The sequence below is a fragment of the Styela clava genome, chromosome 14, assembly GCF_964204865.1.
Source record: "Styela clava chromosome 14, kaStyClav1.hap1.2, whole genome shotgun sequence".
Taxonomy (NCBI): Eukaryota; Metazoa; Chordata; class Ascidiacea; order Stolidobranchia; family Styelidae; genus Styela; species Styela clava.
Genome location: NC_135263.1, coordinates 2,842,703 through 2,860,397, shown reverse-complemented (window position 1 = coordinate 2,860,397; position 17,695 = coordinate 2,842,703). Strand labels below are relative to the sequence as shown.

At 35.6% G+C, this 17,695-nt stretch overlaps 1 pseudogene; it reads right to left on the bottom strand.

Moving 5' to 3' along the window:
* Nucleotides 1-2,780: 2,780 nt before the first annotated feature.
* On the bottom strand, nucleotides 2,781-4,495 carry LOC144432021 (uncharacterized; annotated as a pseudogene).
* Between the last annotated feature and the right edge of the window lie 13,200 nt (nucleotides 4,496-17,695).

Sequence of the window (17,695 nt, the reverse complement as noted above, 5' to 3'; positions counted from 1 at the left end):
ATAATATTCAACCTTTCAAGGGCTCCGCAACACCAACAGTTTAAGAATAATAAACTTCAGTTGATTGGTGTATTTAATCTTAGAAGTGATGATTTTCGTTTTAATTTAACGCGTTTTTAAATGTCTTTTCAGTAAAAAAAACCGAACAAAATGAAAATCATGTAAGAAGCAATGCAATGATTTCTACAAAAAAATTCTAGAAAACTGAAAAGTAAAATTATTTAGTAATTTTCGAAATAAATCTGCTAGATACAAATCTAATTTGATTAGACTACCGTATTTTCGCACCATTTGACGCTTCGCGTTTTAGTACGCACCGTCAATAAATTTCAATAGTCCATATTTACTGGTTAATAAGGAGTGTGGACAATTAATCATCTAGCACTACATGATCCACACTTCAGACGCACGATCGAATTTGAGGGGGAAAAGTCTGTAAAATAGGGTAATCCAAGGGTGTACCACATAATATAGTTCTGGCCCGCAACTTTAACCACTAGTCAATAAATATTTATCTCTCGTTTTCTTAATTCGACATGATATCACTCAAAGTGAAATAAATATTTTAAAAGCATTTAGTTCAATTCTTCTATATAGTACCTATGCATTTGTTAAAACGTATACATCACGTTTACAATAAATTCACAGTAAAGCAATCTTGATTTTTATAGCTTTGCAAAAGTGGGTGTTTTTTCTTTGTTCGAACAATTCTCTAGAAAGAATAAATTGAATATTCACGTGTTCAATACAAGGTCGTAGCGTCACAAATAGAAATGTATCAAGTCGACTAAGATCAATGGAGCAGTATAATTGTATCCATTGTCATTTCAACATATCACTATTGCCTACTAACGGTCACAAATATTGCCAAAAGTTTTGTTACAAAGATGACGCACATTCGACGCTTCGCGATTTCTGTCTCGATTATAACATTGAAAATGTTATACAGATCACACAAATTCGATAGGAGGTTTAACTTTAACATAAATAAAACTACCATTTTCAACCTACAGAACATAAAACTCCACGTTTCGATAATACGATTGATGGTAGCTTGCCAGGTAATTATCTAATACAGTGGTTCCCAACCTTTTTTGCGTCGAGACCCCCATGGATATTTTCCAACGTGCCGCGACACCTTTCACGATATATGCTGATTTATAATTGAAATTCGTAGGTCCTACAAAAGAAAGTATATAAGGCTATAATGTGTTTTCTCTGAAATAGTTATTCTTAATGAAAAATACAATACCTATCAATTATTTTATTATTCGTTTACCCCAAAAATTAAATTTTCTGTAATTGTCTTTGAGTAAACTATCATTACTATTTTTTGAGTACCGTATTTTCCGAGTATTAGGCTGACCAGAAAATATTGGGAGTCAAAAAACGGTCTGGGCGACCGGAAAATCTGCCTTCTGTAAACTTCAAATTTTTAAATTAAAAATTTAATTGACATTAGAAGATGAACAAGACGGTCCTAACAGCTTCAAAATTCACATGCGCAATATTTAAACAAAAAAATAAAATAAAATGAAATACTATCTAGAAGAAATTTTCAAGGTGCTAGCTACACAAATTTTCAGTCGCGACCGCAAAGTTTGTTATCAAATAATAGTCCAACAAACAACTGGTAAAACTAACTAGACACTGATGGAAATGCTTTCTAGCCGGCTAAAAATTCCACCAATGAGAGGAATTTTGTTATTTTAAGAGAGGATTTTTTATATACCGTAAGTAATTTGAATTGAGAACATATTGTGCAGCACAACTATTAAGTGGGTTTTTATAATTACATTATCAAACGGTCCCTTGAATACTGAATAAATAAAATAGTTTTATTTATAGAGAATAAAGACCACCTCCCTCCATTTACATAACACAATACGCGAAATAGTATGTAAATCACATCGTGAACAAAATGTTTTCGAATATGAACAAATACAAGGTGAGTGTCGCGCGCAAAAAGACCGAAAAATTCGATTAAATATTGAATTTATGTATGTTGATACTATGTTTATTGGCTATTTTCAGTTTCAAGAATTGCTACCATATTCATACCCAATGAGCATACATACAATGAGTGGAAACTACCAAATATTTGCTCATTATGCCATTGAACCCTGCATTTTTACGTCGTCCAGCTAAATGGTTCGTTGAATATTTAGAAAACATATCGCTCGCTGCAAAAACAACCGAGCCGGGTGTGAAATTGGCCGTATTGAGGTCTTTAATACTTCCATTCATGTTTGGGTTTGGGTTTCGAAGTATTGTACGCTAAAAGCATACAACTATGAGCATATGCTTATTGGGAATGCATATCTATTAGACAGAAAACGTAGCTACCTAACAGAATATGAACCAGTCGCCAAGTCATGCAAGTGGGGAGCGGTTATTTCTGTATTTATTCATTGATATACCGGTAACATGGGATTTACATATTTATTCAGGGGGAGCTGGGGAGAGGAAAGTCGGTCCAAATATATGGCGAACAAAGGCCTCTCTCAATCATAGCTCTGTGCTCCATATGGACCTCCTGAGGGAGGGGGTGCAAGACTTGACAAAATCTAAAAAAAACTGCCTCACATCAATAGGAGCGGTACCTTATGTTTGTATGTACGGTAGCTGACATTTTGAAAGAAACGAAATTTTGCTTATTCAGAAAAAATATTTATGCATCATTAGAATACTAGTAGGGTATTTTAGATAGATATGGTTTTGTCATCACTAGTTTTTAGCGTATTACTGTGTACTACAATATTCTGAATATCTGAAGATGATTATGTGGATTCATCATCCAGTAAGAAAATTGCTGCTATTGATCGAATGTAAATTTGTAAGGCATGTGTAGCTGCTGAATTTTCATCTTTTCCTCGACTTGGACCGAGGTCAACAAAACCTATCATTTTATCGGTTGCCGAATTGTATGCTAAATTCTTTTTCATTGTCATGCAAAAATATTTTATATTACTGCTAGTTACTATGTGAACTATTTCTTCTGCATTGTAAAATATTTCCTATGACTGCTATTCACTGTCAGCTATTTTTTTTTTCTGTAATGCAAAATGTTTCCAATGACTGCTTTTACTATGAACTAATTTTACCTGTAATGCAAAATATTTTTAAGGACTGTTTTTTACTATGTAAGCGCAAAATATTTCCAATGACTGCTTTTTGCTATGTGAACTAATTTTTCTGTAACACAAAACATTTTCTAGGTCTTTTGTACGCTATATAATGATATATCGGTCACCTTTCATTTCATCAAATGGATAGCACTATGTATTTTTCATGTTCTTCCATTTTAGGATTCTGGTTTTGATTTCTTCCAAAACATGGTTGTGTAACCCTGGAGAGGGTCAGAAAACATTCCTGCATTCAAATGGCCTTTAATAGACTTGCAACACAATCTTTACAACATGGATTTATTTGGCATGTGTTTCTGACTGGCCTGACCTGTAATCACTTAATGTTCGATTGCTCGGCAGGTGGAGCAAACCGCTTTCTCTCAGTTCTTCATAAGCTCTACGACTTTTGCAGCCAAACTCAGGTAAAATCTGTAATATAAATCTCTTATTTATTCATATGGCCAATTTTAATTTAAAGACAAAATTTTGTTCCTTGATTATTTCAGGGTGGTATCTTTTTCCGCATGATGATGCTCTATTTAATTTGGTTTGTTCTTTCCAGAACAGTGAATAAAAGTGGTTAACTTCATTTTTTCGTGATGCTGTGGTTCAAGACATATAAAAAGATATTTCAGAGTTCAGTGGTAGGATGTGGGATGAAATCATTTTGAGTGTGATTAAGAAAAGATTTGATAAATGTATTCCCTTACTGATAGAAGTTAGAAGCTAAACAAATATACTATTTTTACCTTTTTTTATTATGGTGCTCAAGTCATTGGAAAAGCTATCTTCGACAAGAACAAATGTTTCTGTGTCCTTTAGAAGTTGTTTTATTTCAGCTTCAAGATATGTGATTCTGTTCAAATTCAACATAAAATTTATACTATTCGAAGCATGTATATCTGTATCTGTTTAACTCTACACTCCTCATTGCCGGACACTTCTAAAGATACCAAAATATCATGCCATATTTATATGACATAAATACCATGATACCCTTCGATGTGTGCCAACTATCATTTTCTGCCATTCTGTTATAAAACAGTCCAAGGAAACATAAAAAAAAAATATATTATATTAGCCAAAGCATGCATATATTTGTGTAAATCCCAACGACTCTACTTTTCATTGTTGGACACTTCTCAAGATACCAAAATATCATGCCAGATTTAGGCTGGACCAAGATGGCGGACGCCGGAACGTAATATGGGCATAATTTATTCTAATTTTCCGTATTTAGTTTTATTACGAATTTGGGGACTAGCCATATACTCCTGAAATTATGGTCTAACCTGGTACCCACACTACGTTTCGGTGTCCGCCATCTTGGTGCACATACTACGGTAGTACCCAGATTTGTGGGACATAATACCATAATACCCTTCGATGTGTGCCAACTAGCTATTCTGTTATAAAACATTTTAAAAAAACATAAAAATAATATTAGCCTAGGCATGCATATATCTCCTCAACTCCCAATGACTACTTTCCATTGTTGGACACTTGTCAAGATACCAAAATATTGCTAGATTTATATGACATAAATATCATGATACTTTCCGATGTGTGCCAATTAGCGATGTTATAAAATTGTTCTCAAGATACCAAAATATCATGCCAGTTTTATATGACATAAATACCATGATAACCTTGATGTATTAACTGGCAATCAGCTTTTCTCTGTGTTCTTTCAAGACACTTATCATGATCTCAAAATATTTATGTCCCTTGTTGCAGATGTAGTTGGTAATGACATAAATACCATGATACCTTTCAAAGTGTGTCAACTTTATTTCATATTATTTGTCACTTCCATATATATATTCAATCACGTTGGCTACTTAACGAGTGACGTATACGAGATGATTACTTCAGAAGTTGTTTGCGAGAATTCCAAGGCGATGAATATGTATTCTTGATTTACTAATATATATATATATATATATACTTTTTATATATTATTAATAAATACTAAATTAAGTTGTACATTCTGGAAATTTATAGCAGATAGTATGATTTTTTCTAACAGCTATAACGAATTCGCAAGATCGCAAAAAATATGTATCAAAGCTGAATATATTCAGGCAATATATTCTCTCATTATTATGTTCGCAGATGGCAGTGGAATTTTAAAAAAGTCATGCTTTCATCTTGTCGTAAGTCGACGCAACCGCGAGTTACCATGATGAACACAATTAAATTAAAATGGAAATTAAATTCTCGTCGTTGTCATGGAATGAATACTGTGCGACAGAAGAATCCATTATACACCAAAAATGTCGGCTCTTTTAACGAACGCGTAATTGCGGCGAATTTCCGATTTTGATATTCGTTGTGTTTGGTTTTGCTGTTGTGTTAGATTTTATTGCTTCTTTACACAGAGTACAGTTGCAATAAACGCACCTTGAGTCCGCAAAGGTTTTCGCCGGTGAGAAAATAGTCCATGACCAAAAAAGGTTGGGAAACGCTGAGCTAGTCTAACAAACGCGGTTATCCCAAAATTATTCACCAATCAAGTAAATATATTCTTACAATAGTGCAGCAATATTTATTTAGAAAATATTTTATCTCTGAGAATTTATCGCATCATATTAAAGGTGGTTTTATCTGCAACAAAAGTAATATCAAGAGTTGAATAGAAGAATATTGCGGCCCACACAAAAATTTTTATCAAAACTCGTCGGAGTATATAGATTTTGCGCGAATGGCGATGCAGTTATTATTTTCTTTGTGTGAACATTAGTCTTCTTGCAAATGTCAACAGGGGTGCCTCGAGGGTTCACAAGGGTTTCTCGACTGGAATGTTTCGTTGGGGTTACGCTTCAACAAAAATGATGAAACCGCTGCTATTAAGCATAGCAAAGCGTAAACACGATCGCGATTTACGTTTACAAATGCAAGCCTTATGCAAAGCTCAAAATGAATATTGATGATGTATTAATGAGTATTTTTGATTCATGACCTATTCCCTTTATTTCTATATTCTCAACACAAACTTATTACTTGTACTCAAAATTCGTCAAATGCTGCGGAAGTTGTAAATGATTAAACGATCTTAATTAGTTAAAAGGCTAAACAAAAATCGCCAAGGTAGTGCTGAACGACTTAATCATACAAATATACTTGCAAAATCTTATCGAGCTGATAGGTATGAACAAATGGGGTTGTGTATACACTTTAGTCTGAGCACAGTGCTCAAATGAAAAGTTACCACCAGCACGTAAACAAATTCCATCAACAATGGTTCACATGAGAATAATCAGGTCTCACCCAGTACCTGGTACATCCTATTGATGTCGGTTTTAATGAAATTTCCTATCCTGCAAATTGGCTCAATAAATTAGAAAATAGCAGTTTTTACTCATAATAATAATAGCACCACACTTCATACATTAAGTTTATTATATATTTACTCAGAATTTCATAGTTGACTTACTTCGCTAAAAACTAAGTCCCAGAAAAGCAGATACAGAATTATTCATTTAATATTAGAACTTTGTCCTGACATTTTCATGAGAATGTCCTGAAATGTCTAAGGTTGTCGGCCACGCGGGCCACACTATTATTTTTGTATTGTTCGCGGGTCACAATAGTGCAAAGAATAAGTAAACAGTGCAATACAAAACAAACACTTTTATTGTCAAAACACATTGATCATTATGTGTCATTTATCAAACTAAAACACGCAAAAACAACCAAAAAACTCAATGAAACGTGCAAAAAACTTACTATATATACATTTAGTGTAAGATTTCAAACCCTTCATAACGGAAGAAGTGCCATAAGGCGATAATGCCGTTTTAGATTGTCACAGACACAACTTGCAGTCATATCAAGCAAGCATTGTGGTAATTTCCATCCCATATCCAGTGGACGGTCGCTACGCTACCCGCGAGGGGAATCATTAGAGAAAAAGTTTTGGACTAAGTAAAAAGCTGACGCTCGTTTGATGTAGAGTGGAAGCAGGAAGGGCGTTGTGCAGGGCGAATGGCGTATATTCGTCCGGCGCGCTACCCCCGCTCATTTTAGTCCTCTAAATAGTTTTAATACCATGTCATGAACTGATCACTCATAATGAGAGTCGAGTTTTATCAATTTTTTTGGTCCGTGATCACTCAACCGTGACAAAAAATTTTTCCAAACTCTATTCAAACTCACTGGAGCGTTACAGGGAGGGGGAAATTCCAAATGGTGAAATATTTGATTAATTATTCCCTTCGAGATTTAAGCATCGCTTTTATCGAAATCCCATTCCAAGTGCTCCTAATCGTCCAAAATCAATAATAACAAAGTGGGCGTGGCTTTCCACACGTTTTCTCACCACTGAGCGGGCGGAGGCACTGCCCCCACCCCCAATAATACATGGAAAAGTTCCCAATACTCGGGCAAACGCTTTCCGGCCCGGAAACGAAGCTAAACGGCCTCTAAACCCCAAAATATTATAAATAACTGCGGATTGATTGATTACCGAATTTTATCAAATTTGAGATACAGGAGGGTAAATACTAAGTTTTCTGACATATAGGCAGCATTTTTCGTAATACTGTTTAGGCTGGATACAAAAAAACACCCAGCAGGAATTATATTGTTCGGCCACAACATTACTATTTAGTTATCAGGCATAGCCAACGCGGGCCTGGGTTTGGACCACCTTGACATAGTTTGACTAAGCAAAGAACAACATAAGTTTTTTCACTCGACTAGCGAAAAGTCTGACATTCAAGTTATGAATTTAATCAGGCTGTAACTCAACGACTCTGATAAAACTTCGACTCCACGCCCGCAACTTGAGAAACACTGTACTTACTGCACACTTTCTAATACAACGGTGGTCGCTAGAAAATCAGAAGGTCAGATGAGATCACGAATAAAATGCGTATAGGAATAGGTTGAATTGGACGATATCCCACAAATTACCCTCCAAAACGCAAAACGAGCTTGGACTTCTAGGCTAAGGCACTGCTCTGAAGTGCACAGCCGACATTTTGAGCATCTATGAGTGTAATATAACATATGCCTTTGATGGAACTTTGTAAAAATTAGTCTTTATAAAATTAAATAAATAGCTGTTTGACAAACTTTTGTTTTTTTCTAGCGACCAACCTGTATAACTCTGCCCCCGAAGAAGATGTATTATATTATCTTTTGTGTGCCTGTAATTTGATAACTAATGACCGTGACGTCATTGACCTGCTTGGGGTGTATTTAATTAAATCAGTTTAGCTGGAGCACTTAAAACGCTTTATAATAATGGTGTGGTACTTAATTTTCTTCACCATTCCATCTATTTCAATTAAAAAGCTCGTACCTGCTTGTCTAAAGCCTTTTTGCGAGGGAAAACCTAGTATAGCTTTTTATTAAAGTGTTCCACCCAACGAAATGCGTGAATAATTACTATATAAAAGCTATATAACACATCCCCATAACTATATTAATAAGTCATCAAATATCAGTGAGTTACCCCATTCCTCACCTCGCTGCATTTATACTAAATATACCGTATGTGTGCCTATGTAATAGTATTGCACTAAAAGTAAAGTGTCTGATAAAAGTGAACAAATGATGCGCATGCAAAGCCTTATAGGCTTATACGCTCGACTTGAGAATAATAGCGCAGTGTTCAGAATGCATATGTAACACAGGCACAAAAAACAAATTTCACCAACAGAGGTTAACGTAAATATAATCAGGTTTAACATAAGATGATAATAAAAGCACCACACATTGTTTTAAAAAACGTTCATTATATCTTCCCTCAAGCAAGAGTTTCTTAAGTCATTTTCTTACATCCAGTTGCTTGGAACTAATTCCTAGATAAGCACATCCATTTGCTTGGAACTAAGTCCTAGATAAGCAGATACAGGGTTATTAATTTAATATTATAATCTAGTCTTGACAACCAGCTATGTTCCCCGCGGCTTCCCTTTCCTGTTAGAATTGCGTGCTATTGAAGTTTTCAACTAGTAGTTGAAATTGGGAAATGCCTGAGACTTTCTATGTCATCGCTGAATACAAAACCTAGAAAGCAGATACAAAGGTATTAATTTTTGTTTAGCGAAGATAATGTATAACTCTGTCCCCAAAGAAGATTTATTACAATTCACTTTATCTTTTGTGCGCCTGTAATTTGATATCTAATGACGTCATTGACCTGCTTAGGGTGTATTTAATTGTATCAGCCTTGGCCTGAGACTTAGAACGCTTTATTATAATGGTGTGGTACTTACTGTTCTTTATCCATCGGTATATTCCAACTTAAAGCTCGTATATGCTTGTCTAAAGCCTTTCCACGAGATAAAACCTAGTATACCTTTTTATTAAAGGGACGCATTGCGTAAAACAATTACTATATAAAAGTTATATACCACACCCATACGCCATACCCATAACTGAATTAATAATGTATCTAGTGCTTATCTAGATACTTTTCAGAGACTAAACGCGGAACGCCTTTAAGAAATACAGTCAGCAAATATCAGTGAGTTACCCTATTCCACATCTCGCTGAATTCAAACTAAATATACCATATGAGTCTATATGTATTAGTATAGTACTAAAAGTAAAGCGTCTGTCAAAGTGAACGGATAATGGCGCATGCAAATCCTTTATACGCTCGACTTAAAATAATAGACAATGTCTACATAAATGTGTGCCATTAGATACTAAAACAAAAAACATATTCTATTAAGGGACGTTCGCGCAAGCTTAACCAGGTCTGAGACAGTACCTTGTTTGTAATTATATTGATTCAGCTTTAATAAAATTTCCTATCCTGCAAATTGGCTCAATAAATTAGAAATAGCATTTTTTCTCATAAAACTGTTCTCGACGACAAGATACAAGCTCGACACTTTTAGGTACAGTTTATTTTATCTTAACGTAGAGTTTTATAGTTCACTTTCTTTCATAGATTTGCTTATAACTAAGTTCTAGACAAGCAGATTCAGAGTTATTAACCAAAACAGACCAGAAAACTAGCGTTGGGACAATATCAACTATCGAGTTTTCTTTGCACAAAAGTAATAATTCTTCGATGAGAAATTATTAGAAATACTTGAATTAAACGAGCAATCAATAATTCAAAACCTGCTTCACTTCATTATTATTTACCGACTGCATTAATTTAGGGTGGATATCCGCCAAAACCTACCGCTACCAAACCTCACTAACTCTGAAATTACATGGCTTGCACTGTTTCATTGTACTGTACTGCTAATAAAATCGTTCGTATGCGACGACGCCATTATACCTATGACCAAAACCGACTTATTAGCGAAACCACGCGGAAGATATATATTTGATAGTTTATCCGCTGGAGTCTTATTATCAAACTTGTTGAATCAAGGTAAAATTGTAAACTGTCGAACTTTTAATTTTAGCTTATGGTAGTATTTAACTAAAAGGCCTAGTTCGGAGATGAAGGCGTGTAGAGCCGTAAAGATTTCGGTCCTGCCAAAATATGCAGATCATTACATATCGTTGGGTTACAACGGACGCTTGAACAAGACCTTGTTCGGAACGAAATGCGTGTATAAGCTCGTATAAAAAACTTCAAAATCCTTTTGCATTTATTTATTTTCCTAATGCTGAAAACGTAACACTGATGTAATAGGTATGTCTTTTGGGGCTGAAAAAAAAAGAATTTTCACAAGAAGAGCATTGCAAGAAATAACCAACACTGCTCATCGAGCAGCGGCGCCATTGACGAAACCTATCAGTTCACAATATTAAAAGATAATTCAGCAATATATTTCAAAAATGTTTATTAAGGAGCACGTTAGGGCGAACTGATATTTTCAAAAGTCGCTCATTATATTTACACAAAAAGAATTCCGAGCGAAGACGAGAAAGGTAGCTATGGCAACCGTATAAACAATGAATAAAGCAGAGCCGATTCGAGGAAAAGCTATTCAAGGGCATTGTGTTGTTGTTTTTTTAGACGGCAGTCGAGTAAAAATTGTCAGACAACATAAGAGTTTGTTGAGAGAGGACAACTGAGTTTGCGAGTATTGGCGACTTAATTAAGAATTGAAAGATATACACATATTTGTATATACACTTACAAATGGATTTACTTAGAAGCAGAAGTTCGGTGAGGTATAGTATCTGCTCTGGTTCGAGTGTTTTGCACACAGAAATTATAGAACAAGAATAAACATAAATAACAGATAGAAATCATTTTAGGCGACGGACTGGAAAGTAATTTGACAAGAACTAAACTAGAATATCGGTTAGAAACCGAAGACTTATCGATCGAAGGTTGGGGGATCCCCCAAAACAGTGGTCTTACTCCATAGTGACACCGTGTGTCCTGCACTAATTAAACAATAACTCGCTAATTATAAGACATAATCCATCCAAAATCAATAGGCTTCTGATCCGAGCTATGATGAAGGCACATGCAAAATTTGGAGCAGATTCGTGAGATATCGCGTGCATCTAACACACAGACAAATACCTATCAACATACTTACCGATCTTAGGATCGATAAGTAATAACTTGACACATAGGTCTGTTGTAGTATAGTGCCAAAGGTAAAATACTCTAGGTGTGGTTAATAAACAATTTTTGAGCCCTTCAGAATACGCATCTAAAATTACGTCAAGTCGACGTCATAATGTTTTTAACCTTCTGATCTCGGGTGTCCCTGGGTCATTTTGACACCCCTCTATAATTTTTTTAATATTTCACCAACCAAGAATGCCAAAAACATCATTAATGTGTCCTTAAAAAGCTTATTTTCGTCGCTTTCCACTAAAACGCGCCCAAATTACGTAGCGCAAATGTGTACGCCGTACGACGGTAAGAAGAGGAAAATTTCAAAAAATTTCGAGAAAAAGTTTCTCACTTTTAACGCTGTGGTCGACACATGATCGATATGCGAGAGAAAGAGTTCTCTTTTAGAAGAGCTATACGTCACCTTCAAGATAAAACAAGACTGGGATTTGTAAGTGAAGTGATATTCGTTTTATCGAAGAGCATTTGATCGCGTGCTGTCTGGTATCTTTGTTTGTTTATTATGAGCCGAAGAACGTTGCTCGCGCGTTCAAAATACTTCGTTTTCAACTAACAACAGACTATTTGGTTATTTTTAAGCTTTGAAATACTCATACAAATAAAATTGACCTTGTTGCAAAATAAAAATTATACATAAAAAAAATATGATGACATCACGGTAATTAAGAACACTCGGATCAAGCATGGATAATTTAAACTCAAACATTTTGAGTTTTGAAATTGGTTTTGTTCACATGCAGACCACTATGAAATACTATTGACCCCCCCAAAATACATTTAATTTAGTCATAATCCCAAATTATGACACAGATCAGCCATTTATGACCGGGCCGAAACCCTAGGATCATGTTTTTGTTGTCGGACATGCCAAACAGATGTGTATATAAATGTTTTTGACAGCTTTTCAATTTAAATTTCATAAAAATCCAAAAGTATAAGTTAAAATAACTTGACAGTATTCAAATCAAATACATACTCTTTGAACCTGGCCACATAATGATCATCTGACATCTATCTAATCAGGGGCGGATTAAGCCCATTTGGTGCCCTAAGCACTGAAGACTTTGGTGCCCCCTCATGTGTAATTTAATTATAAAAACAATAAACCACATATGTGTATTATCCATTGAAAATAATCACAACCAACAGTAAATAAAACAACATTTACGCACATTTTTAGGTTTTTCAACTGTTATATAACCGATATACCCTACATATATATATCGGCCGTTTACTGCCGATATGGTATATCGGCAAACACGCAATATCGAGCCGATATATCGGTTGAGCTCTAATCCTGAGGGAGTGTGACAATAAGGATTCATGCCTCCAATCTCATCGTGAATCGAATTAACAAAGGATACAAGTCACAACTGTAGTTTGTAATTTTACCGGTACCTGTACTCTACCTCAGGGTGGTTCAAGGTTGCTAGATTGAAGGACCGCGAAAACTTTTGATGAGGTCTCGCGGGCTGCAAGTCGGAGAAAACCCAAAAGTCAACGAAATATTGCTAGTTTACTTACTTTAAATTTAATAAACAACGAGAGTTTACCGTTCTAATCAGACTATTATTGTGTTGCATGGGTGGCGTTCTTTTAAAGAAGGTATATAAAGCCAGTTATTTTAAAGTTAATTCCCGAGAATTACCGTTGTATTTTGCGCATCTCGCGTTTAATGTCGCTTCAAATTATATTCTTTCGTGACAGATATTTTGAAACAAACCAGACACTGTGTGATGGGCAAGGAAATACGTTTCCGCCGTGTTTTTCCATATGTCACCTTTCTTGCGACACTCATTTTATTACGAATTGTTATATTGAGTAATTTAAAAACTTGCAGCGTGAGCAAGCTTAGTGCCATCGTCAAGTATCAACCAAGTCCGTCTAAGTTGGTATTTCGGGACCTAAAAAAAAACTGGATTGCGCGGCGTTAAGTCGGCTCTACGTTTTGTCACTACTGTCACATGGCCAACGCTTAAAAACAGAAGATGTTTTTACTAAAATAAAGGCACAAAGCGTTAGAAAAAGGGTTTGAATCTCGGGATCCCAACCCCAGTTGGAATAGCCAAAAAAACTCAAAAACGTACCTCCATTAAATACATATATACGCTAAAATTGTTCGGTGAGCCGCACGGAATGTATCAGCATGGCAGGGTTTGGACCACCCTGATCTACCTTATCAAAAAACTCCCGACTTGGCTGACCAGTATATCGTTTAAATGCGATCGTGGAACCGCCACATAGTGTAAATAGTTCATTGGTCCAATTGTTGAAGAGAAAAGAAATTAAAAAAAAGCAGCAACAAGGAGAATACTAGTAATAAAAAACAACGACAATTTAGGAAAACGACTGATAGGCCCATTTCGTTTAAAAAAAAAATGTTTCAGTGTTTATTTTTAATAAAGAAGGTTAATATGATACTGGAAGACGAATAATGAGAGAACATTTTGAAGTTTGAGTCGTCTGGTGAACTCGTAATATTTTAATAAACACCGACAAACTATACAAATTTCTGCTCTAAAATGTCTGTGGTGCCCCTCTTTGCTTGGTGCCCTAAGCACGTGCTTATATTGTTTAATAATTAATCCGGCGCTGTACCTAATCAACCTACTTCTCATTTGCGCATTGAATGTTGCCTTCAGCCTCCCAGTCAGATTTCCAGACCTTCTCCTTTTTGTAGGCAAATTCACAACTTTCTCAGAATAGGCTTTCCTACGCTAACTATTTTTCACTTCTTTAGTGGCAAACATGCAGCAGCTGCTGCATATTCCAGAAGTAGTGAATATTTCACATGATTGCGATCTAAGAAATTGTACTATTGAAGTCCTCAAAAAATTGTTACTTCTTGACATAGTCTGATAGTCCTGCAATTGCTGACTAATTCTAATCAAAACTATCTATATCCACAAATCATTCTAATCTACACTAAAATGTATTTATAAATTTCGACTAACCTGTATGCAGTTAAAGCTCACTATTTTCTGCAGGCTTTGTTTTCAGATGTGGTATTCCATTTTCATGTTGAAGACCAGGGCAAATGACTAAACTTTCAACATAATGCAGCAGTTGTAGCGGTGTATTGTTTTGAATATTAAAACCCAAACAACCTCTCCATCCAAAATATAATATTTGAATTTTAAAATTGTTATCTACCTCAATACAATAGCTAGGTTTGTCGGATACAAGACATTCCCAATTTTTTAATAATGTTGAATTTGAAGCCCTATTTTTGAATGCGTTGAAGTCCTTGAAAATAATTGTTTTTTTTTCTTCTAATTTTTGGTGGCAATCTGACAAATTTTTCAGTCTTTTGAGTTTTTGGTAAGTTTATAGAAGGAATAGCACCAATATTCAGCCGTTTCTGTTTTCCCACTGTAATACAAAAATGTAAATATTGCAATATTAAAGAATCTGTTAATAGACTGACATACATGGATGATTAAGTACCTACCTAGTCTGTAATCACTTTCTTCAAAATGTCGCTCACAGATCCTCCCCATGTCCCTTTGAAATAAATTAAATATATGTCTTTCTTGTCTGCATCCAAGTATAATTTTTTCCAATTTATCTGCCCATTCTTTTGCAGAACCAGAGAGAAATTTTTTTGAGGAATTTCAAAAAGTGTGCAGTCTTTTGCAGTCAAGTCACATCTGGTAGACAACAACGGAAAGCCATATTCATCTAAAATACTATTCTAATGATGCTTAGACTTCTCTTTCTAAAAAAGCAAAATTTAGGTTCTTCGAATATGTCAACTACATATAAAATGTATTCTAATTAATTTTAATATAGAGGACTTGCACGGGTCACGTGACTTTGTTACTGGACGGCAATAAAACAAAAACGTCCATTTGGCTCCTGTCAGTTGCAAGTCGGATTATACGTTTCCGTTTTGTTTGGCTGTTGAAAATGGTTATTTCGTATTGTTCCGTTGGCTGTACGTATAGTATAGACAACGAAATGGGTCTTCAGTTATATTCCACTGATTTCAAAAGATCCGGAACGTCGCGCAATGTGGATATCATCTATTGCCTATTGGCAGAACTGCTTGGTGTCAAATCCAGAAGCCATTTCACTTGTGTTTCACTGTTTGCGGACAGAACTCCGTTGCTGGTGAGTGATAATGTGGTGATAGTGTGCCGTTATCATTTTTTTAAAATATTCACAGGCTCCCTCATTTCAATGGAAAGCAGATGACAAACTACTGTTATTAGTAGACCTAGGCGTGGGCCTACTTGCAGTTGCAGACTTGACTTGTGTAAGACAGTAAGGAATTAATAATCAATTGCTATAAGGTATTGTTTCCCTAATTAGCAGGTAATCTATTACTAAGTGTGAAAGGTTGAATAGATAACTAAAGTTTAACACCAGTGGTCATGCAAAAAATAACCAGAATTCAATTGAATTCGCCATCTAGGAATACGCTCGCCACCGCCTCTCTGATCACCCTGGTAGTTTCACAGGTTTCAATCCCATGTGGGGATAGTTATGTGGACATATAAGCAGCTGATAATGGGTTATCTTCCTTTTTCCTGAAAATAAATTAAACACTAATCATCATTTGACAGTGTCAAGTTTGTGTATCAGATCAGTAATAAATTACCTGCTAACTAACAAAACAATCAGACAACACCTTCTGACCATTAATGAAGATTTCTTTCAATTTAAAACGCAACTATGCCTACCAATGTGAGTAATTTTTAGGATAGAATTTATCTGTAGTTGGGGACAGATTGCAAGGTGCAACATCGTGCGATTACCATTCTATGTCGGGATTAGTTAGCCAGTTATTTGTTTTAGAAGCATGGACTTGATGGTGGGGGATGTCGTAATCGACCAGCGGTCGTGTGAACCACCCTCAGTGGGAGGAGAGCTGCAATCCCCTCGCACATAACTATCCCCGCATGAAATTTGAACCTGTGAAACTCCCAGGGGGATCAGAGATGCGGTGGCGAGCGCATTCTTAGATGGAGAATTCAATTGAATTCTGGTTATTTTTTTGCATTAGCACTGGCGTTAAACTTTAGTTATCTATTCAACTTTTCACACTTACTAATAGATTACCTGCTAACTAGGGAAACAATACCTTATGGCAATTATTGATTAATACCTTACACGAGTCAAGTCTGCAAGTAGGCCTACGCCTAGGCCTACCAATAACAGTAGTTTGTCATCTTCTTTCCATTGAAATGAGGGAGCTTATGAATATTCAAAAAAATTGATAACGGCACATTATGACTTACCGTCAACGAAGTGCTGTCCGCAAACAGTGAAACACAAGTGAGATGGCTTCTGAATTTGACACCAAGCAGTCCTGCCAATAGATGATATCCACATTGCGCGATGTTCCGGATCTTTTGAAAACAGTGGAATATAACTGAAGATCCATTTCGTTGTCTATACTATACGTACAGCCAGCGGAACAATACGAAATAACCATTTTCAACAGCAAACCAAAACGGAAACGTATAATCCGACTTGCAACTGACAGGAGCCAAATGGGCGTTTTTGTTTTATTGCCGTCCAGTAACAAAGTCACGTGACCCGTGCAAGTCCTCTATATCTAAAAAAACAAAATCTTCATAAATTTTTTGTGTAAATTTACAAGACATGAATATATGTAAAACAAACTCAAGTTCTCTATTACATATTAAACACATTTCCTTCCCTGCTATTCTTCTAATTTCTAATGGCAAGATATCCCAGAGTAATTTATAGCTAAAATCAGCGTAGCGCCACCTAATGGCAATAATTTTGATGACGTCATAGCAAAAAAAAAGTAATAGCGTTCTGAAGAAAATTTTTATCTTCAACCAATGAAAATTTCAAAGCAATTGGTCCAGTAATCAAAGATAAACGCGACTTTTTAAAAACGTGTCAAAGAACAACAACATAATATTGAAACGATCGCTATGTCCACTACGTGTCCAATGAGTAAACGAATAGCACCCCAAGCCCTGGGGGTTCATATGGAGCACAGACAACAGAGCTATGATTGAGAGAGGTCTTGGTTCGCCATATATATATATATATATATATAGGCCGTCTT